Source organism: Falco punctatus (genome assembly GCF_963210335.1).
Source record: "Falco punctatus genome assembly, chromosome: 1".
Lineage (NCBI taxonomy): Eukaryota > Metazoa > Chordata > Aves > Falconiformes > Falconidae > Falco > Falco punctatus.
In genome coordinates this window covers 71,896,362-71,923,972 of record NC_137580.1, presented here as the reverse complement: position 1 = coordinate 71,923,972, position 27,611 = coordinate 71,896,362, and the positions used below count along the sequence as shown (strand labels likewise).

General features: G+C 38.4%; 1 long non-coding RNA gene across 1 annotated transcript in view; it reads right to left on the bottom strand.

Moving 5' to 3' along the window:
• The window catches only part of LOC308055436, a 210,625-nt gene that overhangs the window by 167,640 nt on the left and 15,374 nt on the right, over positions 1-27,611 (bottom strand). The window contains exon 1 of the long non-coding RNA XR_013924527.1: positions 1,141-27,611. This exon is cut by the window's right edge and continues 15,374 nt beyond it. This is a non-coding gene — a long non-coding RNA (uncharacterized lncRNA). The remainder of the gene's footprint in view (positions 1-1,140) is intronic.

Here is a 27,611-nt window from a genome sequence, read left to right as displayed (position 1 = left end):
AGGAGGTTTGCAGGTTACCTCTGTTGTGATACGCTGCCACTGCATGTCACCATCAAGAGAAGATAACAAAGAAAAGCTGTACGAAAGCCTCTGAAATTCTGGTGAAAATGGGCCATGTTATCCCTGAGGTAAAAGCCACCCTGGAAGTAATAACCCTCGATTTCACCTTAAGGAAATGGAAAGAAAAAAAAAATCATAACACTGCCTTTCATTCCCAGTGCTGGATTTTGGATTTTATTTTAGTTTAAATGTACATCTATAATTTGTAGTCTAAGTATTAACTACCATATTGTATATATACTTATTTATGCTGCAGTATAATACAGAGCTGTTGTCTGACACAGCTGAATGAAATCAAATACACCATAAATTTAAGATGCCTGTATTTACTGTGATAGTTAAGATGTTTGCATTATGCAGAAGAAATAACAGAAATCATAAACTGTGTATTAAAAGCCATGATACTTTTAACCATGGAAGGTGTTTGATCCATAAAAGAATAAAACTCTGCTATTTAAACTTGAAAGTCCAAATGCTCTTTTTTCTTAAAAATCTAGTATTGGTTTCAGTGTCTATTTGCTCTAACAACTCTTTGACTAGAGATTTCCTTGGGTATTTCAAAAAGTAAAGAATATAAACACAAGTACTTCAAAGCCTGAAAAACAAGTCAAGTCCCCCCACTTATTTTGTGCTGAATGTCATACCCACATATTTTTTTCCAATTATTGTGGAAAAGGTTTCAAATATGCATCCAACAATTATGAGATACATACATTACGCGATGCAAACTATTCCTTCCTATCACAGACTTAATGCTAAATTAATATCAGGGGAAAAAAAAAAGAAAACAAAATCAAAAATAAAACTAAACAAACAAAAGTGCAACCACAAGAAAACTAACTAGTCCTGAAGTTGGGTATAACAGTTTGTGTTAAAAGATTTTTGAGAAGATGCTGCACTCAGAAGAATTCCTAATCACCACAAATGTAACTCTAAAATTAAGGTTAATTTCAATCTATGGAGTATCAAAGAAGAAAGACAAGCCAATGTCCCTGTAAACAGCCACTCTTTTCAAGTCATGTGAAATCCAGGAAACATTTATATTCCTGAAACTATGGGGTTGTTCAAGCTAAAACTGACCTTCCAGATATCCAGGCAACCATACCAAAACCTGAGAAAATAGGTTCACCTCTTCTAATACCAGGCTTTGCTGCAAATTCAAGGGTCTGCACAACCCAATATGGCTTTGTTCTCTTGAACTTTTTGGTTTCCTCCATATAAGTCACCCCTAGTCTTGACTCTGAAGACCCAGGAAAATCCCCCAGTGCTCTAGCTTCTAAGCTGCTTATGCCTACCAGTGCTAATTATAAGTATAACCTTAAACTCTGACCTGAATTGGAGACCAAGACCCTTAAGAGGCAGAAATCACATGGAGGATCTTGTTCTCCCTGTTCAATGAAATAAATTAAATATTAAACTTAGAAGCTATTGTGTATTTCTCACCTGAAAGCCTAACTCTCACTCGCTCCTAAAATTGCACAGTATCCAAGATAACACTCCAGACTCCAATGAGAGAGCCATGCCTCCCAGTAGAAGCCTTTCTTCTATCACATTTCCAGAAATCAACCTTAATAACACCAAACATTTTCAGCTTTACTGGTGTATTCATTACAAGAATTAAACAAGACCAGCATCCTAACCACAGTTCAAGTGGCTGATGCAGGCTTATGAGAAGTAGTGAACAGTGAAGCCATGGGAAGAAGCGTCTCTTTTTTGTTAATTAGGTGAAAATGAAAGGTGCAGAACAACTTGGTTCATTTCCAGGTCTCTGTGGGCTTGATTGGAAAGCCACCCACTCCAGTGATTTCCTGCTGTAACTGCACAAAAAAGAGTTTCCTCCTTACTCATTTACATCTCTTTCTTGTCCCACTTTTTTTCAGTGAGATGATTTAGCACCAGTGTCCACTGAACAAAAAAAAAGGCCTGATTAATGTGCAGCAGTTGACGTTATAGCATATACATTCATGTTAGTGATGGAAGAGCCTCACATAATTGGATCAGAAATTGGATAAAATAATGAAAAATTTAATGCAGCCTTTGTCTTTATATGTTACAGTGGGATGGCTGGGAGGTCAGTGAGTGGGAAACAACTAGGGGTGTTTTATATTCTTTTCTAGTAAAAATTTGTTTAACACAGGCCCATGATTAAAAAGAATGTAGTATCCCACTGCGACACAGAGGTACAAGAGAGGGAATAATAAATTGGTGGCATTGACAAGGTGTCATTTGTTATCTGCTTTAAAATGTCAGGTCATGTCATTGCACTGAAATATTTTCTCTCTTGATGAATGCCTTACAAAGCAAGTTCAATGTTTGGCACTTTTCGATTTCAATAAAAGAAAACAGCTTTTAATCTGGAAAGCACAGTAACCAACAGGAAAATAAGGTCAATTCAAGGCTCTTATTTGAACACTTATTCACAAACCTCTCGAAAAAGCCTATTCTAAGTGGCCTAGTTCATTATGGAGCCCTGCTCTTCCTCACAGAGTCCTGTCTAGCTCTCTGTATTTTTCTCACCTTTTTTTTTGTTTGTTTGTTTTGTTTTAAATTAAGTATGTTTCTGTGATTTCAGTAGCAAAAAGTAAAAAAGAAAGAATTGTTAATTTCTGTAGAACTGGAATGCTGTGATAAATATATCAACTTTTCCATCATGGAAACTACTAAAGGAATATTTCCCAGGCTGACATTAATTACATGCTGGAAATACATGTAGGGAATTAAATTATGAACTTATATCCATGATAAAATCCATTAAATAAACCAGACATAGGAGAAGAGAGTGGTTATTATGTTTGTATTTTTTGTATTAGCAAAGAATAAACAGAGATGAGTGAAATCCTCATTGCAAAAGCCTTTTTTTCCCATAAATCTATCAGAAACATGGAAACTAGTAAAGTGGGGGAACAAGACAGGTAATGACAGAATGCAATGCAATTTCAAATTAAGTCACAAATTTTATCCACAGGATGCATTTGCAAAAAATAAAACAAAAACAATTAGTCAAGGGTTATGGAAAAACCTGAAGCTTGCTCACAAACACACTTCCTAATGAACCTGAGTGTTAGTTACTTCTTGAACCTACTCTCCAAGGAGTACTTTATGTTATTGTTTGGGAAAGACACTGTGAATAAAAGCAATATGACAGAGCTGAGAGTCAGCAGCAGCAGATTAAAACCTAATTCGAAGCACTGTGGCTCCTGACTTGCCTAGTCTTTGATACACAAAATAGCTAAGGCTAGGATGGGAAAAAGAGGGAATGCACAATATGTACTTACAGGCAGATTTGGAGCAGTGGATGAGTCTTTGCTGGGGCTGTTGGAGGGGCTGGCTATTGCCAGAGAAGTACTAACTGAGTAAGCGTCTAGAAAAGGCTGTTGCATTTATGTGCAAGTCTGCCTTTTGCAGTGTTTTTCTCTCCTCCATTCATTTGCACAGAGCTCAAGTTCAGGGCAGCATTGTTGTACAAAGCTTTAAACCTGCCTTCACAGACTCAGCAGCAATGTTTGCACTGGTATAAATGTTTCCCAGAAACAAAGGACTAGGAATTTCCCTGGCTTGGCAAAACAGTAACAAAGTGAAAAAATGAAGGGTAAAAGGGTTTTACACATTCCTTCCCCCACTCAGTTGTTACTGGCTCCTGCTGCTCTAAGCTTTTTTTGAGGTTTTTTTTTCTCCATCAGTGAAATATATTCAGCTCATCAGTCCTTAAGTAGATCCTAAATCCAACTTCTTCCAAATGAAGCTATTTAATATCTCTAGCACCCTTTAACTCCACCAGTTGTTGTATATTTATCTAGAGGAAAATTTGGAAATACAGCAAGTAGTATGATAGGAATGAAAATCCTAGGTCCGTGACTGGGCTTTATTCTGCTTCCTCTATATATCCGTAGAAACACGGAATAGCTCCACTAAAATCAGCCGGTTTTTTTTTTTTTTTTCCTGTCATCCTAATGAAGATCAGATCCTGGTCCAGCAACCCTCTGTTTCTTCAGTTCAACCGCATCTAAGCATCAGTAATTTTCACACAGTCTCTCCTTACCACAACTCCTCTGGATTTATCCCGAGAATTTCAGAAGGAAAACATAGTGGTGGGAGGGGTGGGAAGGAAAAAACAATTTTTAAGAAAAAGGATGAAATTACATACCAAAAAACAAAACAAAACAGGTGTGCATGAAAAAATAATAATAAACCTATTTGTCCCAGCTTCCTGGGAAATAACTGCTTGCAATGTTACCGACTAGTTTGTACGACATAACACCGTAGGGTCTAATTTATGACCAGCACCTCACAGAGCACACAGCAAGTTCTCTTACATTTTTCATATTTCTGTAGTCCAGCTAGAATTTTTTTACATCACCTTGAGCTGAATGCCTTGAAGACACTAGAAAAAGCAAGCACCTTGATTTATGTGGCAATGTTTCACTTCAGCTATTATGATACAATTGTTTAGACTAGTAGAGTAATAAATGGCCCAATTGTTCGCAAAGGACTAGGGATTGTCAGGCAGGGGGGATTACTGCTGTAATCTGTGGTTTAGTAGCTAGCATTTTGATTTGATACCTGATACAGATTCATAATTACAGTTTAATTTGTGTGAGAGCTTGCAAGAGAGAGAAAAAATATGCATGCATTGTACAGACCATGGGGAGAGAAGTATATTTTCTTTGCATATGGACTGGTTCCAGTGAGGGATTTGGGAAGTTTCCAGGGAGGTGGCACAGTAAAGAAGCTCAAGACTGAAAAAAACCACTCTGATTTCAAGAGTTAATAATTTATTACAGTGCATGCAAGATCATCTAAACTATGTGCACAGAAGGCAGGCAGTTACCTTGATCTAGTTACTAGGAAATACTAACCCTGCAGGTGCTCAAGAAATCTCACCTCTCCAGAGTGTTGGTACCTGCCTTAAGGAAGAGAAATGCCTTCATTCCCTTTAGGATACCGATCTGAGAATCCATTCCTAAGAGTTTTAACCTTACTCCTTGAACAAACCTACTCTGTTCACTCCTTTTTTATACTCCTGGAGGAAAAGGAGTTGCTTCTATCACTCAGTTTTATTGCAATAATCTAGAAATTGAAGCTACATCATCCTTTTTTTTTCTTTTTTTTCTTTTTTTTTTTTTTTAATATGTTGTGATATTTATATAAGACTTCTGCCGTTTAAGTGAAGGGATGCTAATACTAAAACCAAATACTTTACCAAAGAATATATTTCAGCAGCCTTAATTCCACTTACTGAAACAAATGACAGTTTTACCAGGAGCAGTGCTAGCAAGATCTTACCATTCTTAAATGCAGTGCACCAGCAAACATCTTTTACACCAAGTAAACAAACGGTAGGATTGTTTATTTTATATTTCAGTCTGGGAATAGTTTACATAATTATTATTGAAAAAGTGAAAGTCACAAAAAGCCAGATGACCTGTCCCCATTTTAGCAGCTGGAAGTATTTGGCATCTATCACCTGCAAGGAAGCTGTGACAGAGGGTGCTACCACCATAAATGTGCATGTTCCACAACTTCCAAACCCCACAGAGACACACACTCAGACTAGCATTGCTAACAGCTTGTTCAGCATTAGAGGTGGTAAGCTACTGCTTCTCCACTACTGTGATCATCTGTTGCGTGCCCAACTCTTTACTTAATAGTTCACTTATGAATTAGAGACCATGCAAACTTTCCTGCAGTAATTTCTGATAGATAAATCATAAAAACTAAAACAATTGCAATTTACTTATGTGCAGCTATAGCACTGGACGTTATTACCTCCTTCTAGATTTATTAGGAGACAAATAACAGCAATGCCAGGCTGCAAACTGAATTGTGCAGGCTTCACAGCATACATGACTTATCCCTTTCCCCATCACTGACCAGATTATGTCCTAGGGTGTGTTCTTAGTGATTCCTTAAGTTCTCCAGACGATACGATTGATTTAACAAAGGGTCTTGGTTGTCATTTTAATCATAACGGTGACATACGCATTTATTTATTTATTTATTTATTTAAGTTTTAAAGACTTCCTAGGACTGAGAATTAAACAGTGGTCTATTCATCTGGTGGATGTCACCTGCCTGCTTCTATCATTTGCTCAAAATGTTATTCTTTAAAAGAATAAGAATGCAAACAAATAGCTGTGAATATTGGCAAATAGGAATAAAAAGTTCTAAAAAGAACTGTTGAACAAATGGCCATAATTACAAAGGATAGAATTTGGCTTTTTTAAGATGAAACACATGTTTGATATGGATTTTAATTAAATAGTTTGTTCAGTCTAAACCCAAGTATTAAGCTTCATATTTGGGTTCTTAACACTATTGAAGTTACAGTTTGGTAGTCAAAAAGTGATTTTGAAACATCTTAGCCATTTCATTCTAAAATGGCCAAAATTATGCACTTTGCCTTTCCTAAATTTTGGCTTTCTGCAAAATTTATTTGCAAAACTAGGTGAAATTCCATCCCCCACACTCCCCCACCCCCTCAAATTCTAGTACCCTGGAATCCTAACAGTTAACATATAAAACTGTCCCTGATGATTGGTTGCAAATATTTTTTTCAGCTTTTATATACTTCTAATAATAAGGTATTTCAAATACTTCTGAAAAACTGGGATGAAAACCTGGATTTAGAAACAAATACATCTAGCTCCATAACCTAAATAGCATAGCTCCCAAAAGCAACAAAAATGTAATATTTGAACAAACCTGGGATATCTGTTTTCTCCAACTTCAACAGTCAAAATTCTGGGAAAATTTTACCTGAATATGCTATTAGAAACTGGCTGTAAAATAGCAATGCTACCAGGTGAAAGTAAACAATCTTTTCTTTCCTCTCGTAAATAATTTCCATACCTTTCCTCTCAATCTAGAATTCACATATTCACATTCACAAATAGCATATCTTCTGGTCATTAAAATACACACAGTCTTTTAAAAGAAGACACCAAACCTTTGCAGATAAAAAGCATATCCACACCATTCCAAGTGTTTTAAGAAGCCTTTTTGTACAGATAATTATTCATGTTGATTTTAAAGCACCAAGCTATAACACACACAAGAGAGAAGTGGTGTAACACACTTCTAGCATCATACTTGACGGTTTCATTCCTGAAGTATACAAAAGGTACATTAGCTGCATTGACAATGCTGAAATGTGCTCTTATTTTGTAGTACCATCTCTTGATCAAACAAATTCTCTTAAAGCACAGCATTTTAAATCCAGATATTGAAATTGAGGCAGATAATAATTTGCATGTTTTCTTATTATTAATGGCTGCGCACTGTATATGAACATACCAACGCTGCCATTTCCATGTTTATGTCTATTTCAAATAGGTAACTTGTATTTGGGGGTTTGGTGGATCTCTCTCCCATTTGCCCTCCTGACAGACCTCACCACAGAGGAGGTGGCAGGGAGGTGCCCCCTCTTAACCAAACTGGGGCATGGTAGTGACACAGGAGCATTCAAGGGAGCACTCATGGGTGAAGGAAGGCAGCTGTCAGGGAGCAAAACTCCGCATATTGGGAATGTGAGGTCCCAAAAGAGAAGAGAGAGTATGCCAGAATTAAGTGTCATAAAAAGAGGTCAAAAAAAGTCTCCTTTTGTTGGATCCAGAGCAAATACCAAAAGATATTGACAAATATTCACGTCTAACTTGGTATATTGGTTTTGGCTGCGATAGACTTAATATTCTTCACAGTAGCTACTACAGGCCCATGTTTTGGATTTGTGCTGAAAACAGTGTTGATAACACAGGATTGGTTTACTTATTGCTCAGCTGGGCTTACACAGGGTCAAGGCCTTTTCTGTTTCTCACCCCACCCCACCAGTGAGAAGGCTGGAGGTGCAGAAGTTGAGATGGGACACAACCAGGACAGCTGACCCCAAGTGACCAAAGGGATATTCCATACCACATGTCATCATGCTTCAGCATATAAAACTGAGGGAAGGAGGAAGGGGGGGATGTTCTGAGTGATGGCATTTGTCTTTCCAAGTCACCATTATGCGTGATGGAGCCCTGCCTTCCGGGAGATGGCTGAACACCTGCCTGCCCATGGGGAGTGGTTTTGCTTTGCTCCTGTGCACAGTTTTTGCTTTGACCATTAGACTGTCTTTATCTCAATCTACAAGTTTTCTAACTTTCACCTTTCACCCATCTCACTGTGTGTGTGTGTGGGGGGGGGGGGGGGGGGGGGGGCAGTGAGCAAGAGGCTGCCTGGTGCTTAGCTGCCAGCTGGGGTTAAACCATGACATTTGGCAAGATCCAAATACAGCCTGGTGAAAGTTAAGATGAATTATTTTATATTTTTCCTCACCCTCTTCTACTGAGTTACTGATAATCAAGACCAAAAAGAATGATATTCCATAATCTCTTTTTTCAAAACAGAAGCATACTCTTGAGCAACTTTGGTAATTTCCAAGAACAAAATTCATTTCTGTCAGGCACTGTAAAGCAAAATAATCATTTAAGAATAATGTAATAAACAACCCTTGAGCTGTACAGCATGAGAAGTGTTGTCTTGGTTACATGTTAATATTTTCATTTTTATAATTACATTTTTTGTTAAAATAAACTAGATGGCATTGGTTTGGTGTTTACCTCTTTTTATACCAAGAGAAATGACAGAGTTACTAACATGCAGGGGCAGAATCCCACCAACTGCAAGATCATAGCCTAAAGGAAAAAAAAATCCAAAATTTTGAACACATACTGAAGAACCAGTCTGAGGTGGACTCTTTTGCCTTTCATCAGAGCCTAACTGAAGGGCAGTTTAGACCTGTCAATAAATTCCTCAGAATTTTTATAAGGATATGAAGGACTGACCTTGATCTCCTATATAAAATAAATACTTATGAATAATAGTGCTGAATCAAGTGAAGAATAACTTGGTCCCAATGACATTTTGGAAATCCAGAAGCACTCTATTAATTTGAATAAAGTTGTTGCAATTTCACATTAACACCAAAAAGCTGAGAACTAGGACCACTGCAGCATACCTGCTTAAAAGGTGTCTCACCAGTCAGTAATTAGTCTCACAAACACTGGGTTTCCTCCAGAATAATTCCATAGGGTGATATTAAAAAATCTGATTTTGTACCAGTCTTTGTATAAAAGTCTAATGGCAGCAAGTACATCTCAGCAGGATGATGGTAATTTAGAGGGAAATGCGGGGGATTTCCAGCAGAAGTGGTTGCACTCCAGTGGGTCCCCAAGTGGCTATTGCTGCTGTGTTAATAGCAGAAAGGCAACACAAAGCAAACTTGCTGATGAGTGAAAAGAACACTAGAGGCTCAAAAAATGTCAAAATAAAATGGTAGCAGGAGCTTTTTCCCTACACACCAAGGGGTGCACCCTCAGTAGCTGGCCTGTGGAGTGGCCAACTCCAGTAACCAGAAGCAGTGTGCTCCAGCAGATCCCTTAGCCCACAGTCTCAACAACCACCACCTTGTTGGAAAAAGGTGTGAAAACCCATCTGATGTTCACTGCAGCTGGACTGGGTGACAAATATGAGCAGCTATTAAGGACGGTCAGTGAGATGGAAACCCATGCAACCAGAACTGGGGCATGCTGCAAAGAGCCAATAAAAGAACTGAAGCAGCGAGCGGCAATCCCAGGAAGCATGGCACAGGGGATGAAAGCCATTCTGGGTAGTGTTAAACTGCTGGAGAACGATATCCAAGGGGGATAAGCATTAATGAATCTTTAGATGTGGAGAATTCCAGCTGAAAGCTAACTGAATACATGCTCCCTGCTGACAGCAATATCCTACATATCCCACCACCATGATGAAAACTGTTAGTGTGAGGCCAAAAGAAAATTTTTGCTCAAAGCAGTAAAAACAGTATAGCTGTTTAAGTCCGCAAATTGATAGTAAAATCTAACTGTACTGAATTCACTCCCAGGAAACACTGGGGCACCTGCACTTTGTGCTACTGAACCAGTAGTCCACCCGGCAGAACCACTACTTCTCTGGTTCTGAATAACCTTACTCCTCGCCTTTTAATGACATAAAAAAAAACATGTATAAAACACCCCAAAATCAAACAACCTTATGATCTACCACTTTATATAAAATCTAACGAACATCCTGGGGCAATTTGTGTTTCTGGTGAGCAAGACTAAGGAAGAATGTTACTGCAGAGAACTACAACCCCTCCAGACACCACCCCCAACTCATTCATCAGTGGTCAAGTGTTCCAACAGATCAGATCCAAGCATAAGAACAAACAAACTGAAACTTGTTCTTGTGCAGAGGGACAGGTCAAGACAGATGCAACACCAGCGTGTCCTACTGCCCTAGCCCTTGTGCTAGGCTGATGTAGGCAGGAACAGTTTAAGCTGAGTGCTGATATCTACAGTCCACTCACATGGACACCACGTAATTTTATTATTTACCAGATATTTATAATGTGAGAAAATGTCCATTTCTGTATACAGTCATCCAGAAATTTATTTGCACATACAAAATATGGTAAATGGCACATGTGTGTATTTCCTGAGCAAGACTCCATGAAGAAATACAAAACAAAAAAACTCAGGAAATGTTATTAGTCAGATCACAGTAGTCTGAATTGAAATTACATTCAAATAAAATTGAAAACGAGATTTCAAATTTAGCATTCAATTTCCTGCAAGAAGTGGCTTAATTTTCTTTTAAAAATACTTACAAAATTGAAACCAGTTGGTAAGAGAAGTGCATATTTATTCAAGAGAGAATTCATTTCTTGTTTGACTAGCATGAAGACCATTCACAATTATGCAAGCTATCTTGTATGCCTTCATGTTTCAGCTTATAAACCAACCCTGAATTACATGGGATTAGAAATCAAAGTGTGACAGGAAGAGGATCTCTGCTAATGATCCCTATTATGGAAGGCTGCCCTCTGAAAAATCTGAGAAAATATTCACCTGGAATGCCAATCTTACATTTTCAGTACACTTCTCAAAGGTGTGGCTGCTTCCAAAGGCTGACTGGGTAAGGCAAGATACAGCAGCAACAGAGGTAATGGAAATGCTTCCTGTTTTCTGACAAGCATCTGTATGGGGCTTTCCATTCAAGTATTGTAGTATTTTGCTTTTAGATACCCTTGCATAAAATCTTTTACTGACTATGTGTAATACCATTTCAGAATTGTCTGGGCAACAATAGCTTCCCACACACACTTCTTTTTAAAACAGTTTCTGAATTTCTGATGTTGTTTTGGTTCCATATTGGAATGAAAACTAAATCTTTACAATATTCAGAAATCAGAACTACAATCTCTCTTCTCTGTTTCTATTGAATGTCAGCAGAGTCCTTTGGTTCAGAGCTTCCCTCTCACACTTTTTGTCACACACATAAGCAGCAGTCAGAAACCAGCAAAGAAGAAACTAAAGCATACAGAGACTAAACGATTCTCCAGGTATCACTGGGAAAGTCAATTGTACAGTCAGGAGAAAGAACAGACTTCTTAATTAGTGCTACGTTGCTTTAATAATTTACATTTAAATTTAAACCAGTGACATTTGTCCCAAGACCCACACAAAGCAAAAAAATGTGACAATAAAATCTAGCTGAGATATCGTCCATATTTCAATGACAAAGCACCTGTACAGTGCAAAGCTAAAATAACCGCAACGGTTTTCATGCAGGGATGTGTAGAATTTGATTTATCATTACCTAACATCTGTTTCTAAGCAAAAAATGAGACTTCATAAATGGGTTACTTTCATAAATAACTTAAAGCAAAAGAAATGAACAAAGTAATGCTAGTAACAGTGCAGTTTTAACTAATATAACATACTAAAGGGTACTAAAGGGAACAAATTACAATAAAACTTTCATGTAATCTCACCCAATAGATAGGAAGAACAATGGTCTTTTGTACTTAGTTTTTTATTTTGGAAGAAAAATTGTGTAATCCAAGCCTAGCTTTTTTTGACCATGTATCCTTAACTTCAACTTCTGTCTAAAGTAAATGAGCATTTATTTAGGCTGCAGCCTATTTTTTCCAGTCTGTTTATACTTTATTGAAAATGTTATTTATAAAATATTCAGCATTTACAAGTTCTGACTATACAACAAATCTATGACTCCAATTAGGAATTACAGATCCTGGGGCACAAAGCAGCAAAGCTTTACTGAAAGTGCCTGACGGAGCATTCTGGTATATACCAGTATTTCTACTTTATGTCTTTTTTTTTTTTTTTTTTTTTTTGTCATTTTGTCCAAAATCCATGAAATCAGACAGGAGCTCTAGTAGCTGCACATAGTAAAAATTTTCAGCTTGAGATTTATTTTGTTTCATTGGAAGCAGGGACATAGGGCAGGGAAAATTCATTTGAAGCTAGAATTCAGAGGAAAAATTGTGGATAGGCTTCTGGCCATCAAAATGCTGCACTCCTTTAAAGCTGAGGTAAGTAAACTGTTTCAAGGGAAAAAAAAAAAAAAAACAAACACAAAAAAAACCCCACCAAAAAAAACCCCCAAACAAAATCATAAGAAAACTGCCATTTTACTTTCTCTTTTTCCCTCTTCAGTCATTCATAGTCATTCATATAAAGTTCTGTTTATAATCTTCCTTTCCAGCAAGAACAGATTGTCCTAGTAAAAAGGACACTTCCTCCTACACTACCAACAGGAAGATAATAATACTGTGTGGATTCATCCTGAAAGGAAGGAGGCTTTTTAGGATCTCAAAATAAACCAAAAGCCTGAAGAAATGAAATCAGGTTCCATTCAGATTTTCTTTGTGGTGTGTTTGTTTTTTTTTTAATTTTTTAATTAACTTCCTTTTTTGTTCTTTTTTTCTTTCTTTTTTTTTTTATTTTTAATTTTTTATTTTTAGATTTTTCACTCCAAGCAGCAGTTCAAAGATAGAGGAAAACCAAGCAGCTTTCTCTGACATCAAAGAGGGTCAAATAAAGGACACTGTGCACCTTTCCAGAGGCACCTGTGCTCAGCGGCCTGAACACAAAATGAGCCAACATCACTTGGCAAATGGTTTCTTTACTGGCTTTAGCAGAAATCCCTTGGCTCTCACTGCTGCCCTGGGTGCTGTGAATGAGCAATAATGACGTATTTTCTCTGCAAGTTTTGGTTGTTTATCTTCCTTCACAGTGAATGATGCACTTTTGAAACAAAACACACAATCTCTCATTGTGTGTTTGCTGCAGCACTGTGGAAAAGGTTGGACAATTCTTAGCAAAGCGGTTACCCTTTTCAAAGGGCTTTTCTAACAGATACAGATATTTTTTCTGGAAAACTTAGGGAATAATAATAATAATTAAAAAAAAGACCTTATATTTGAACAGAGACCAAAAACTAAAATTAAGAGTTTATCATCAAAGTCTCAATCTCATACCCGTCTGAACCAAATCAAAGAAAACATAATGAGATTCATTTTCCTTAGATAAATCCATCTGTGCACTTCTAAAACCACTTACTATAGCAGAAAACAACTGTTCCACTGTATCATCATGTCCATGCCGAGTGGGTTAATCTTTGCACACTAAGACACACTAGCATACATATCATACAAATCCCTCCCTTTTTCCTCCTTAGTATAAGCTAATGAAACTCAAGCAGAGTCATCCAACAAACTGCAGGCCAGCACAGCAGCTGGCTGTACTTACACAATCGTTTCAATTTGGCACATCATACTTGGAGTAGGCAATATAAAGTCTCGGCATTAATAAAGCAACACAGTCTCACAATGGCTGGACCAGCTTTTTTCCTTCTCATTGTTTTTAAGCATCTAAAATTCTCCTGCTTGTTTCAGATGTCTCTACTGTTCAAACTTAACCTTCACTCAGTTATTTGTAGGACATCTTCAAAATTTACCTCCAATACAGCTGAAGTATATACCTCCTTTTTTAATGTTAATGATTTCTTTCTCTCTGTAGAAGGTTAACTTACCTACCCTACAATTCCTTATATTGGTGCTGCAGCTCTAACTCTTACCCTTCCTAATTTTACAGAGCCACAGTGCAAATGCTGTTGCCATTGCTTTCACAGGGAGGCACAGGCGCTCCCCTGCCTACAGGACACCCTGCGCACGGCTGACCGCAGGGGAAAGCCGTTTCTGCCACCCTCCTCTGTGTTTGTGCATGGCCTGAGAAGCAGGAGGAGGAACACCATGGGCTGTGCTTTAAGCCCAAAAAACTGTTTCTGTCCTTTATCATACATTAAAGTAGGATATCTCTCTCAAAAAAAGAGGAAATATCTGTAAAACCAAATAGAAAGTAGTATTTGCATTCTCTATTATCAAAAGCAGAAATTTGCTGCTGTAAGTACCACCGTTTCCTCAGGTTACTTTGTCACATCCTTTAAAGATGCTTGGGAAGTTATCTTAATCAAAAAGGTGCAATTCAAAACAGCTACAGCTCTGCTCAAGCATCCCAGGTGCTCTTAGCTCCCTCACCTTGCAGAGGTAGTACCAACAGGGAACGTTCCTGCAAAGAGGGCAAAGGAGGTGAGTCTCTGTTCGAGGCGCAGATGCCCATTAAGCAGATACATATCAGGAGACAGGACAGTGGAGTTCATGAAGCTTCCTTTATTCATACTCATTTGACAAAATAACTCACTTTATCTACACAAACTCACAAGCACTGCAACCGGGTTCTTAAAAAGCAAGGAGAAAGTGAGGTCTACAGATATAAGAAAAGGATCAAATTCCATCCCAGCTGGTAGGCGATTACTGAAAAAGGGAATTTTTTTTTTAAGCAGCTGCAAGCCTAGGCAGGATTTACCTGGTAATACAAATGTATCAGAGCTTATTGAGAAAACCGAAGGTAAGTACTGTCTGCTAAGAATATTATCACCTCCACAATATGCCATCACTACCCGCTATTTGCAGACCAACAGTTTCTTTCCTCTTTTCTTCTCAGCATTCATTTCTTGAAATTCTGAACCAAGGTTAACACATACATTTTTTCATCCAAATATGAGGATGAAGTTTACTAATAGCTGCACACCAAGATCTCGAATTAGGATGTGCCTCTTGGGGGGAAGGACTCCTGAATTTTCTTTCTTCACCATTTGTAACTGGTATGGCTACGCTGTGTATTTTCAAGTTAGAATATGAAAACTTATCAAGTTTTCTGGAGAATTAAATTGATCAATAAGATTTTAGATTAATGCCACCGTTGCTTTCAGTAAGAGCTGAATTTCACTCCCTCCGAGTTATTACATACAAGAGTATCTCAGCTATTACAGAATTCTTTCTCTTTGGGTTTTGGTTGTTGTTTTGTTTTGGAGGGTTTTGTTTGTTTGGTTTTGGTTTTTTGGTTTTTTTTTGTGTGTGTGTTTTTGTTTTCTGTTTTTTTTGTTTTTTTGTTTTTTTTTTTTTAAATAAATATTAGCTTACTTTGTCATAAAACAGAAGTCATTGACATACTATAGAGTTATTTCAACCTGGCCTTTAAGAATCCCTCATGACAGACTGTCAAAAGGCAGCAAGTCAGCCAGTGATTAAGAACTTGCAACATGACCTGCAAGCACAAAGAGCATTGATTTGAACTATCCTTTCCCCATATAAAATTTCAACTCTGGCTTCCCAGCTAGATGCCAGCTTTTCTACTCTGGTTAGGTTTTTCTTGTAGTGGTTTGACCCTGGCTGGATGCCAGGTGCCCACCAAAGCCGCTCTATCACTCCCCTCCTCAGCCAGACAGGGGAGATGAAATATAATGAAAGGCTCACGGGTCAAGGTAAGGACAGGGAGAGAACACTCAGCAATTACCATCATGGGCAAAACAGACTTAACTTGGGGAAGTTGGTTTAATTTATTGTCATTCAAATCAGAAAAAAAACACCTTCCACCCAGGGAAGACCACCCTTTCTTCCAGTGACTTAAAACTCCGTATTTCTCTATGTCCTCCCGCTGAGTGGCACAGGGGGACAGGGAATGGGGCTTACAGTCAGTTCATCACACGTTGTTTCTGCCACTCCTTTCTCCTCACACGTTTCCCTGCTCCAGTGTGGGGTCCCTCTTACACGAGGCAGTTCTCCACAAACTTCTCCAATGTGAGTCCTTCCCACAGGCTACAGTTCTTCACACACTGCTCCAGCGTGGGTCCCTCCCACGGGGTGCAATCCTTCAGGAACAGACTGCTCCAGGGTGGGTCCCCCATGGGGTCACAAGTCCTGACAGCAAACCTGCTCCAGTGCGAGCTGCCCACAGGTCACAGCCTCCTTCAGGCATCCACCTGCCTGGCAAGGGTCCTTCATGGGCTAGAGGTGGATATCTGCTCCACCGTTAACCTCCATGGGCTGCAGGGGCACAGCCTGCCTCACCGTGGTCTTCACCACAGGCCGCCAGGAGATCTCTGCTCTGGTGCCTGGAGCACTGCCTGCCCCTCCTTGCTCCCTGACCTGGGTGTCTGCAGAGATGTTGCTCTCACAAATCCTCACTCCTCTCTCCTTCTGGCACAGGGTTTTTGTGGGGTTGTTTTTTTGGTTTGGGTTTTTTTTTTTTTTTTCATTCTTAAATATGCTATTGCAGGGGCACTACCACCGTCGCTGATGGGCTCAGCCTTAGCCAGTGGTGGATCCACCTTGGAGCTTGTTGGCATTGGCTCTGTTGGACATGGGGGAAGCTTCTGGCATCTTTTCACAAAAGTCACCCCTGTAGTCCCCCCCCTACCAAAACATTGCTATGCAAACCCACTACACTTCTATTATAAAATTCAGCTGAACTGAGTCAGCTTCCATCATTCTCAAGGCATGATCCAGACAGCTCCCTCCTGTTCTGGCACTGAGACCTATAGAAATCCATTTTCACTGTATACATTTCCCTGACTAAGAACCTGAGAAACAAAGTTTTACAAAAGTTCACAATATTGTTATTAGTTTGTGGACTGAGTCATGATTGCTTGAAAGAAAACTCATGACATATTCTACCACTTCATATTTACAGTTACAATTTTTTCAGTCAAAATGATTCAATTCTGTACAGAAACGCATAAAAGTTTCTTCACAGACGTTCCTCAAATAAAAATAATTTCATGATGAAAATACCATTGCCCACATATTTCTCTGGCACCCAATTTCACTTTTGTAGAAGATTCTGAAGTAAGAAGTCACCAAATATTTTCAGCAATGTTTCTTTTAATTTACAGTGAGTCACATAGCAATATAATGGAAACCCAGAAAACTAGAAAAAGACCAACATTTGCTTCCAGTGTTCTCTGCTCCAACTGAACAAATTGTTTGGTGTTGTCTCTTAATTTGTGCAAAATCCAAATTAGATAACTCTATTGACTGCTCGGCTATCTGAATGAAGCCAGAGAACAATCTGCAAGCTATAATGCTCATCTTCCTACATGTGTGGATTAATCAGCAATGAAATATCTAAATTGCTTTTACCATTATGTATGACCATTTGCCTCCATTATATACTTCATTCATTGTAAATCAAGAATATTCATGTGTTTTCTCCAGAAGTTATTTCAATTTACACTGGTAAAACTAAAACAGCAGCAGAATTTAGCTCTCTAACTAATGGCTGCATGGGTTTACTGCTTCGTTAGAATGTTACTCCAGGCTTGATGGTGAAGTGTCTTTCTAATGAAAATTTTGAGTTACACTTTGAGGAGTGTGAAGGAAGTGTCTTTCACGTGTAGATGCTGACGCTTCCTCGGGTCTGCTTCCAGTATGAATTCAGTCTGCTCTTTGTACCTGCTGGACATCCACAGGTCATCAGCAGTGGCCGTTTACTGTGGCACAAGCTTACTCAGCATAGTAATGGTAGCTTGAAAGGCCTTCAAAGATTCTCTGATGATTTTGTTAACTTTACACATAAAACCTCAAAAATTTAATTACTCATCTGGAAAAATATAAATACAAATCATAAAACTCAAGGGGTTTATGCATGCAAGCTGCTAGAATAAGCTGCTAGTTTCACAAACCCTGTGTTAACATTGTTTCATTTTTAGAAATTTTTGGTCTCTTCTTTCCCAGAGCTTTCATTAGTTTTTGAAATGAGAGGGCAGCTACTCACTGCTGCTATCTATTATTTTGTGGTCTGTGTGTCTCATATTACAAGTGCTTAACTGAAACACGTTGAAATAAGACCTCTGGGATGCCAAGCCCTCTCAAGGCCAACAAAACAGTGAGATGCACATCACATGAAGCTATCCAGTAAGTCAGCTTTTAAGTAAATAAAAGCAAATATTGTAGTTGTAGAAGAAATAGTAGTAAAAAAGACAACATAGATGACTCTTAAAAAGACTGTTTTTCTACTTATATAAAATCTTGCATAATCTCTTCAGAACATCTTCAGAATGTTTTGAAGGATTATTCTTTTTAAAAGCTCAGTGATCCAATAATGAATACATGCATGCACACACACATATAGATAGGTATTTAATATACACCGTTTTAGAATATTGCTTGGATCTGTAAAGCCTGCTTAGTGTGAAATTGATTCAGATTGTTTATACAACATGAACTAAAACTTTCCAGTTTGCTAATGAGAAGGAGGGGGAGCACCAAGAAAACAATATATTTCCTTCCCCTCTCCACCAGACTGAAGATAGGAGGTAATTCTTTACATTCAGATATTTTCAATCAGATTTGTTTCTTTCATTTAAGAGAAAGCAAGTATCATAAGCACACCTGGAAACAGAGCTTCCAGTTTTACTCATGATTATTCTTGGTACACATTACAAAGAAGTACTGGCAGGATTTTAACCAGCCCATCCATTTTGCAGGGCTCTCACCACCTACCACCTGTAATTTACATAATAAGGCATGTAATTGGAGATGTGCCCTTGCTCCTCCCCACATTCATTTTCAGTATGGTGCAGTTCACCTGTTAAGTAATACCAATGCATCACTGACAAATAGCACAATAAAACTGCTCATTCTGCCTTGCAATGGGAGCCAAATCAAACCAAAAGAAAAAGTCTTGCACTCACATTTCGGATTAGACAAAGACCCGTGTAATAACATCACAAATTCAATTACTTTGCACTGTGATTATTAATGACAGAACAACGTAATGAGTCTGAGTGCAGATAAAATTCCTGTGGTTAAGTGAGTCCTTGATGCTGAATTTCTTTACCAAATTAAAGCACTTTTTCCCCAGGCATTTGGGTGTCTCATTAAAAGCCCATTTAAGCCAATGAGAATCATCCCATTGACAGATATAAGTCTGAATTAGGTCCTCACTGCATTAAAATTGAAATATGGGGGGGTCAAGTTTCAGGAAAAACAATTTCCTGGTACTGGCTTGGAATTGCATCTGAACCTGCTCATGCATCCAGCACCATTTGTGCAACTACACACAAAGGCACATAACATCTCACTACATATATGCATGTGATAATCCAGTCTGCAGATATAAACTGTGATAGTAGATAATTTTAAATAGGCCTCAGAGCTCTTTCAAAGCCTCTCAGCTCATAGGTGTGCCTTGAAGCACATGCCTTATCCTTTCCTCTCTCTTATTGCTAAGAATCACACGATTTTTGCACTTAAATTCCCTACCCATAACTATATAACTTTTAGCAGAAAGAGCCTACAGTTACATTATGGAGGTGGTTGCCTAAATCCAACCTAATTCTCACTGTGGCACCCTAATTCCAAAACTACTTCTCAAATTCCCCTGTCGCTGATCATCTAAGCCTGTACAATCCCTAGGCATCATTGGTTTTGACATTAAAACTTCTCAGATGCCAGAGGAATTGTGGCTTCCCCAATGAATATTTCTCATTCCCCATGAGGCTGGACAGGATGCAGTTACCTCCTTTTCCTGAAATTTCTCAATTTGTTATTAAAAACATATACATGTGTGTGTGTGTATCTATTATATTTATATATATATATTTATACATATATAGAGAGAGAATAAAATCAAGTTTTAAGACAACGAGAGCAAGACTGAATAGGACTATACAGCCTAAACTAAACCTTAATCTGGAGACTGCTTGATTCCCGTCCCTCGTCTACAGCTGCTATATATGATCACACAGTATGGGACAAAATAATCACTCAGAACAGGAATAAAAGTCCTTTTGTCCCAAGCTTCAATTGTTACAGACCATGGTTTTCCAATAGATTGTTCTTCTTTGGCCTAACAAACCCTGGATTGCATTGAATAGAAGGGAGCAGCTTCAAACCAACCATCTGAGTCATTCCTATTCCTACCTGCATCCCAGTACTGGAAATTATGCACAGCCTTTTAATGAGTGACGATCAACCACTGAAACAACTTACCAGAGAAAGTGATGACAAAATGAAAAATTCAGATCAAGATCTGAAACCTTTATGGAAGACAATCTTTACTAAAAACCCCAATATATTTTAGAAACACTCGAGGTAGCTGCATGAAAAAGTAACTGGCTACCTAAAAGAACTCAAACTGACCCACACTGCATCAGGGGTCCCTTTTGCTCTTAAGCTTTATGAACTTTACCATATAGTATGTCCATTTAACTAGATGCAGTCAAATCCACGTTGATTCTAAGACCACTTACTGTCTTTATTGCAAAACTGTTTCAAAAATCCAAATTACTCCATGAGTTTTTCTGTACTGTATCATGCAGATAATCACACCAGATGATCTCGTAGGTCCCATTTGGTTTAAAATTTCATGCACTGGCTCTTACTTTTATCTGCCAAATACTTTTTTATATTCTGAGCATTTATCTAAAGAAAGATAAAAGCTGAACATTTGTAATCTAGCTGTTTCTTTACAAATGGCACAGCCAACATCCTGCTTCCATGTGTGACATTACAAATGGAAATATCAACTGATCAGAGAAAGGCATCTGAAAAAAAGTGACACATTTTCAATATTCTGAGATTATTTTCAAAAGTACATTCAAACTGGAGGTGCTTTTGGTCTAGCTATATATCTCCTCCTAATGGCAAGTGAACAGCTAAAACCTCTTGCCTCAAGCTGACAATATGCTTTTGCTTTCCCAGATATAAAATCACTGTTTGACTGAAGCCAGTAGTCTGTGGTCTGCTATTGAAGTTACAGTCAAAGACAGATCAGCACCAGCTTTGTTTCATAAGAGAGATTTTTAAAGCTCCTTTGGAGCCAAGTCCATTACCTATAATTCACATTTGCACTAAAATTCATAGCCCTTGGAAGAGCATTGTCCCGAGCATTTGGATCTGACTTGGAATAACTGAAAGAGGATGTGTTGGCACTCACTTTGGTGCTGCAAATAAAAATACAACAGAAAAAGCACCTATTCCTCTCTTTCTTTCTTTCTGAAAGTATTCTCTAACCTCACAGTACAAGATGTACCTTGCTTTAATATTATACTAGTTAACAGAAACTTTAAAGAATGTTGGCAAATTCTACTCAAGGTATGCATAAATCTTCAGAGAATTTAGAAAAAAAAATGCATAGAAGTTACTAGTTGATTCATTTTGTCTGTTGGTTACAGAAAGCAGTGAAGAGAGAGGAAACCAGCAGAATGCCAAATCACATTTGCTGGGTTATTTACAAATAAGGTAGTGCTCTCAATAAAAGTATTCTGACATACCGATATTGGGGCGGGGGGGCGGGGGGGGGGGGGGGGGGGGCAGGAAGAGACGTCATTTCAACCAAGAGACCAAGATGATCCAAAGTTCTGTTACCCAAGGCTGATAACAGTTTAAGTCTACCTGCCAGAAAAATTAGTAGCAAAAAGTACTTTCTGACAGATCCTGCAAGCCCAAGAAAATATGTCAGGAATGGGGACACACATCTTCTTCAGCCCATTTATGATGTAAAATAGTAAAATGTAATCTGAGAAATAACCGACTGAAATCTTGCCCAAAACAAGATCTACTTGGATCAGAATTTTTTAGTGCAGGTATGATATGGGCTGAAAAATTTTCCTTTCTCAAGTATTCTGTCATTGTAGGGATATGAGTAAATGCACAACTTTCTGGTTTGGGTTAGGACTACAGAAACACCATAAACCCAGAATCTTTTGAATCTAAATGCTGCAGTTTAAAGCATAGCTTTGGAAGTCAAAGCTGTATTATTTTACCTCAGGGGCTGTTGCTGCGTTAGCTTTCTTTATCTAATCAGAAACAGAAAAGCTTCAGATATATAAAAAGCTTCCAGCCTGTTCTAGAAAGATTTCTAACCCAATTTTGAGCTAACACATCAGATTATACTCAACTCCACGTGGCAGACAAGAGGAAATCTGTAGTTCATTCAAGACCTTGAATGGCTGGGGGTGGAGATGGATGTCTTGGTAACACTAAAGTATATATTTTCTGGCTTCTAGGAGTATTTCAAAGGCATATTTGGTGATCTGATTTTAAAACAGAACATGTTTAACTCCACACTACTAGGCTCTGTTGCTTATATGTGTTGCACTTATAATAAAAAAAAAAGTTAACATGTATAATGGTAAAAGAAAAGTCATGGTACTAGCACAGAAAGAACACTGTCAGAAGTGCGGGGTGAAACATGCTCCGCTTAAATCCTGGCACTAATGAAACAGAACCATACAGAAGCTGGGCAAGCAGAACCAGACCCCACTGTGAGCTATCAGAGATGCGGGAGCTCTCTGTCTGTGTTTCTGTTTATAGGGTGCTCTATCCTCCAGGACTGCAAATGCTGCAGTACCTCCCCTGGCCTTAGCTTCTGACACAGTGCTACCCTTCTTTGGTCCTTGGACACCCCACGTGAAAATGTATCGAGGAGTGTGACAGGGCACCCTGAACACCTCTCTCACTTGTTACCTCTGTGCCTCCAGGGAGTCTCTCAGCAAATACAGAGCTCTAATTTCCAAATATCTCCGAAAACAAGAAAAAAGACAGCCTATCTTTTACTTTAACCAGGCAAGTAAAATAGAAATAAAGCACCCACAATGCTAGAAAAAAAGTGTGGACCTTTTAAAATAATTCATTACAAATTGGTTTTATTTTAAATAATTAATAAATATTTCATTGCACCTACTCCTTTTTTTTTTTTTTTTTTTTTAAGAATTTAATAGAAAAGAAACAGAAATTATAACAGTCTATATAGAAGCAAGAATATGTTAATTTCCTTAGCAGGTATATCCGCCTAATGGAATATTTTCACAGCATTACCATATCAGCAGGTTAATACCATTTGCAGAAGTCAATAACAGTTAATGAGAACAATAATTATTTGAGAGTGAATGTTGCTTTGGGCTTTATTATTCCTTTCTTATAAATTTGAGTTCTTTGTTTTGGACTCTGTAGAATGGTAAACTGACTACATCACCAAGTAATTGAATTTCTCTTGCTACGCCCACACACACACACACACACACACACACCATAAAGTGCGTGTCATGCAGCAAGGACTTATATAATGCTTTTCTCCTTCTCACTGAATCATTCAAACTCTTAATGGAATAAGTCAGATCCTGGTTACAAGTACACTCTTGAAACCCAGTACAAGGTCTACAAATATTGGTGGATACTTTTCATTTTCAGGGCAGTTCTATAATCAAGATAATTTGCCCCATCGACTGCACGTTCAAGCATACTGAAGGCTTGTAGCAGCCTTGAATTAATTAGTAAAAATAATCACATTAAGGTTTGAACTTAATAATAAACTGGTACAGCATTAACATTTTGGTCATTAAACCTGTTTAATTAAATTTAATCGAGCTCTCACATTATTATGGCTACAGTACACTAACTAACCACATCGTCATGTCCCTCTCCCTAACCCCCACCAGAAGAAAATAAGAGAAACAGGAAGAAGAGAAGAATAAAGAAAAGGGTGTGTGTGTAGTAAAAAGAATAAAGGAAAAATTCAGTCAGATTTTGTCAGAGAGAGACTGATTCAAAAGCACCTCATATCAGAGCTGAGCTTAATGAAATTAGAGAATGAGACCTTTACAATCAATGCAGGAAAATATATTAGATCAATTTCCCTAACCTCTCAAATCCCCTGTGAGTGTTAAATATTATTTTTGTTTGTTTGGGGTTTTGTTGGGTTTTTTGGTTACTAACAGATTTATTTGTGTCTAGGGCACTTTCACACTGTTAGTGGCAAACACATAATATTAAACCACAGGAAACAGTAAAGAAACTGCCATTTAAACACTTGTTGAACAAGTGTATAGAACATGACTCCACTGCTTTTTTTAATAGATTTTCCCTCCTGTGCATTTGAAATGTGCCTGATTTTATTTTCTTGGAAATTCTGCAACACACTAGAGTTAGAAATTTCATTCTCTTTCAGAAACACTATTGAATTAGAAGTGCAAAAGGCAGTCCTTTCTGAACTACAATTTCTTTATATAGTATCATTAAGCCAGTATTCAGTTTTGCCAACACCGTATAGGTTCCCTAGTAAACCTACATTTACAGGCAGACAACTTACATATCACAGCGCTGATTTAGGACTCTCAATTTTAGTGGTATTTCCACTAAACTAAGTAGACAAGGAAAATTCTGTATGTTAGTAGCTCCACCTCTACCCCAACAGGAAGACAACCCAGGCTTCCTTTCCTTCCTGAGCTAATTCTGCACACAAAATTATTACTTACTACCACCAGAAATTTAATCTGAGCCTCCCCCTTTCCAACCAGGAGCTTAGCAGGGACATTACCAGCAGCAGCACACATGTGCTTTACCACAAAAACAAATGGCTTGATAGGAAATTGTCAGTTCAACTAAATTTGTCTGGCTTCCACATTTTTCCATCAAAATGATATCTGGGAAATACAAATATTTTGATTCAGACATGTCACTGGAGCTTTTCACAGCAAGCAGTTAGAGATAAATTATCCCATACATTCAGCCTTCAGTAGGTGTTAGGTGCTTTAAGGAAAGACCGTGATGCCTTCTGGAACAAGTACATTGGCTGGGGGCGGCATCAACAATATTGGTAGATGGAGGCATGAGACACTAAAATAAAAACCTTCTAAGGTATCATGACAGCGATCTCAAATGAAACTACTAAAGATTAATATAAAAAAATGAGGGTTCTGATTTTTCACCAGAAGCTCAGACTTCTCCAAGGAGAGAAAAGACCAATTTTCAAACAGTTAAAATCATCGAGATTTACAATGTTTAGAATGGATCCTGGCAGATCTCTGTGCGACAAGCTCCACTAGGCGTTTCACCTTGCCCAAGTATTTAAAGGATCTCTGGAGATGTGTGACAAAGGCTCTGTACTAACATGCTCGTTCAAACCTCATTTTTTTGTTGTCGTTTATTTGAAGCTCATAAATAGCATACTTTCTGCTACATCCAACTTCACTGAACCACTTCTGATGTTCCTGAAGGAGTTTAAGATTCAGTGTAAAAATTTTCCAAAAGCAAATTCTTTGTATAAAATAAAGATGTGGCTACAATTTCTATCAAAACCTTAATATTTTCTGTCCCTTTCAAAGTATTATGAAACACTAGACCCTAGATAATAAGAAATATTTAGCAATTAAAAAAACTTCAAGCTGGGGGTGGGGGTGATGGTGTAAAAAACAATAATAATAAAAAAAGGTTTGCACAGCTTTAATCTCCTATTTACACTGGAAAAGCGTCCATAACATTTTGTTGGCTGCTAAGCATTGTTGTCAAAAATGTCAGAGGTGTGGATTGAAAGGCTGTTAAGCTAATTAAAATAACATGATTGAAAACCTTGTCATTCTAGAGAAAAGATAAAGACTATAATTTTTGAAATCAGTAGATCAAATTTTTACAGAAAAGGGCATGATGGATTTCGTTGCAAATATACTGCACCTCCTGAAAAACCCAGAACTGATAACAGCCAATGACTAATTCAAACATTTCAATTACCTGTAGAAAACTGGACCATCACAAAACAATCTAGAATTTATATGTAAATGCCATCAGATTTAATGAAGCTCTCCAATTCCTCTCATAACAATAACAAACTTGTATTACAAGTAAAAGGTCTTGGTTTCAAACTGTTAAATAACCTATTCTACTACACAAGCAGTTTAAGTCTTTCCCTAACTGATATCAGCTTTTATATTAGATATTTATATGACTGACTCCTTTCCACTCTACCTTTCTTTTTAGGATACCAGTATGACTAAGATGGGAAAAAACAATGGAGAATCTCAGAACTGCTACTTGAAATCAATTTATACAAGTGAATCAAAATGTCGCTGTCATAAATATTTATAAGAAAGGATTTCACATTATATGTTCAGCATTGAATAGTGCATGTTATTATTCTTATTAATGTTTCATAAACATTTGTTCAAAAAACAATATGCTTTACCTTACTTCTAAGTATTAAGTAGAATTATAGCAGCATCTGCTTCCAACAGTTGAGTGCACAAGCTATTCATGCCCTGTCGTAAATTCCATGATGCATTAAGATGTCATTAAATGTACCTTCTGTGGTTGTCTCCTCATTTACATACCTTGTAAATCATCAGGTAAAAATCAAGTGAGCTGGGGAGTAATCTCCTGCACTCTTCCCTTCTGCCACAGAATCCAGTGCCATCCACATCTTCCTCCATCAGGAGCTTCACCATCAAAATATGAAGTCAATGATGTCAATAATGAGAAACTTAATTGCTAAAGGCAATTTGATTTATATTTTCTTAGCAAGAAGACACAAAATTTGAAAGCTGAAAGTTATAGGCAAGCCAGAAAACACGAGCATGGTAATGCCCTTTTTTCCCTCAAGGATCGTCATTTGGGAGTCTTAAATCAAATAAAAATGATTAAATAGAGGAATGAAAATTAATTAAAACAAAAGCCTCTTTGTGAGGTTTCTCCCACCGTAGCAGGTTTCTGTGGCAAAGCTTTGGTAGCGGGGCAAGGGCCTACAGCTGTGGCTTCTGTGAGAAGCTGCTAGAAGTTTCCCCCATGTCCAATGGAGCCAACACCAGACAGCTCCAAGATGGACCCACCACTGGCCAAGGCTGAGCCCATCAGCGGCAGCACCTCTGGGATAACATATTTAAGAAGGGGGGAAAAAGCCCTCTGCAACAGATTGCAGCACAAGAGAGGAGTGAAGGCATGTAAGAGCAACAGCCCTGCAGACACCCAGGTCAGTGAGCAAGGAGGGGCAGGCAGTGCTCCAGGTGCTGGAGTAGACTCACCTGCAGCCCATGGTGAAGACCACGGTGAGGCAGGCTGTGCCCCTGCAGCCCATGGAGGTTAACGGTGGAGCAGATATCCACCTGCAGCCCATGGAGGACTCCATGCTGGAGCAGGTGGATGCACGAAGGTGGCTGTGACCCCATGGGAAACCCATGCTGGAGCAGGCTCCTGGCAGGACTTGTGACCCTGTGAGAGGGACCCATGCTGGAGCAGTTCATAAAGAACTGTAGCCTGTGGGAAGGATTCACATTGGAGAAATTCACAGAGAGCTGTCTTTCATGGGAGGGACCCCATGGTGGAGCAGGGGCAGGGTGTGAGGACTCTCCCCCTGAGGAGGAAGGGGCAGCAGAGACAACATGTGATGAACTGACCACATCTCCTGTTCCCCATTCCCCTGTGCTGATGGGGTGGGGAGAGGTGGATGGGGAGGGGGGTGGGGCATGGTAGAGAGATCGGGAATGAATTTAAGCCTGGGAAAAAATGGAAGGTTGGGGGGAAGGTGTTTTTAAGTTTTGGTTTTAGTTTTCATTATCTTATTAATAAATTAATAAAA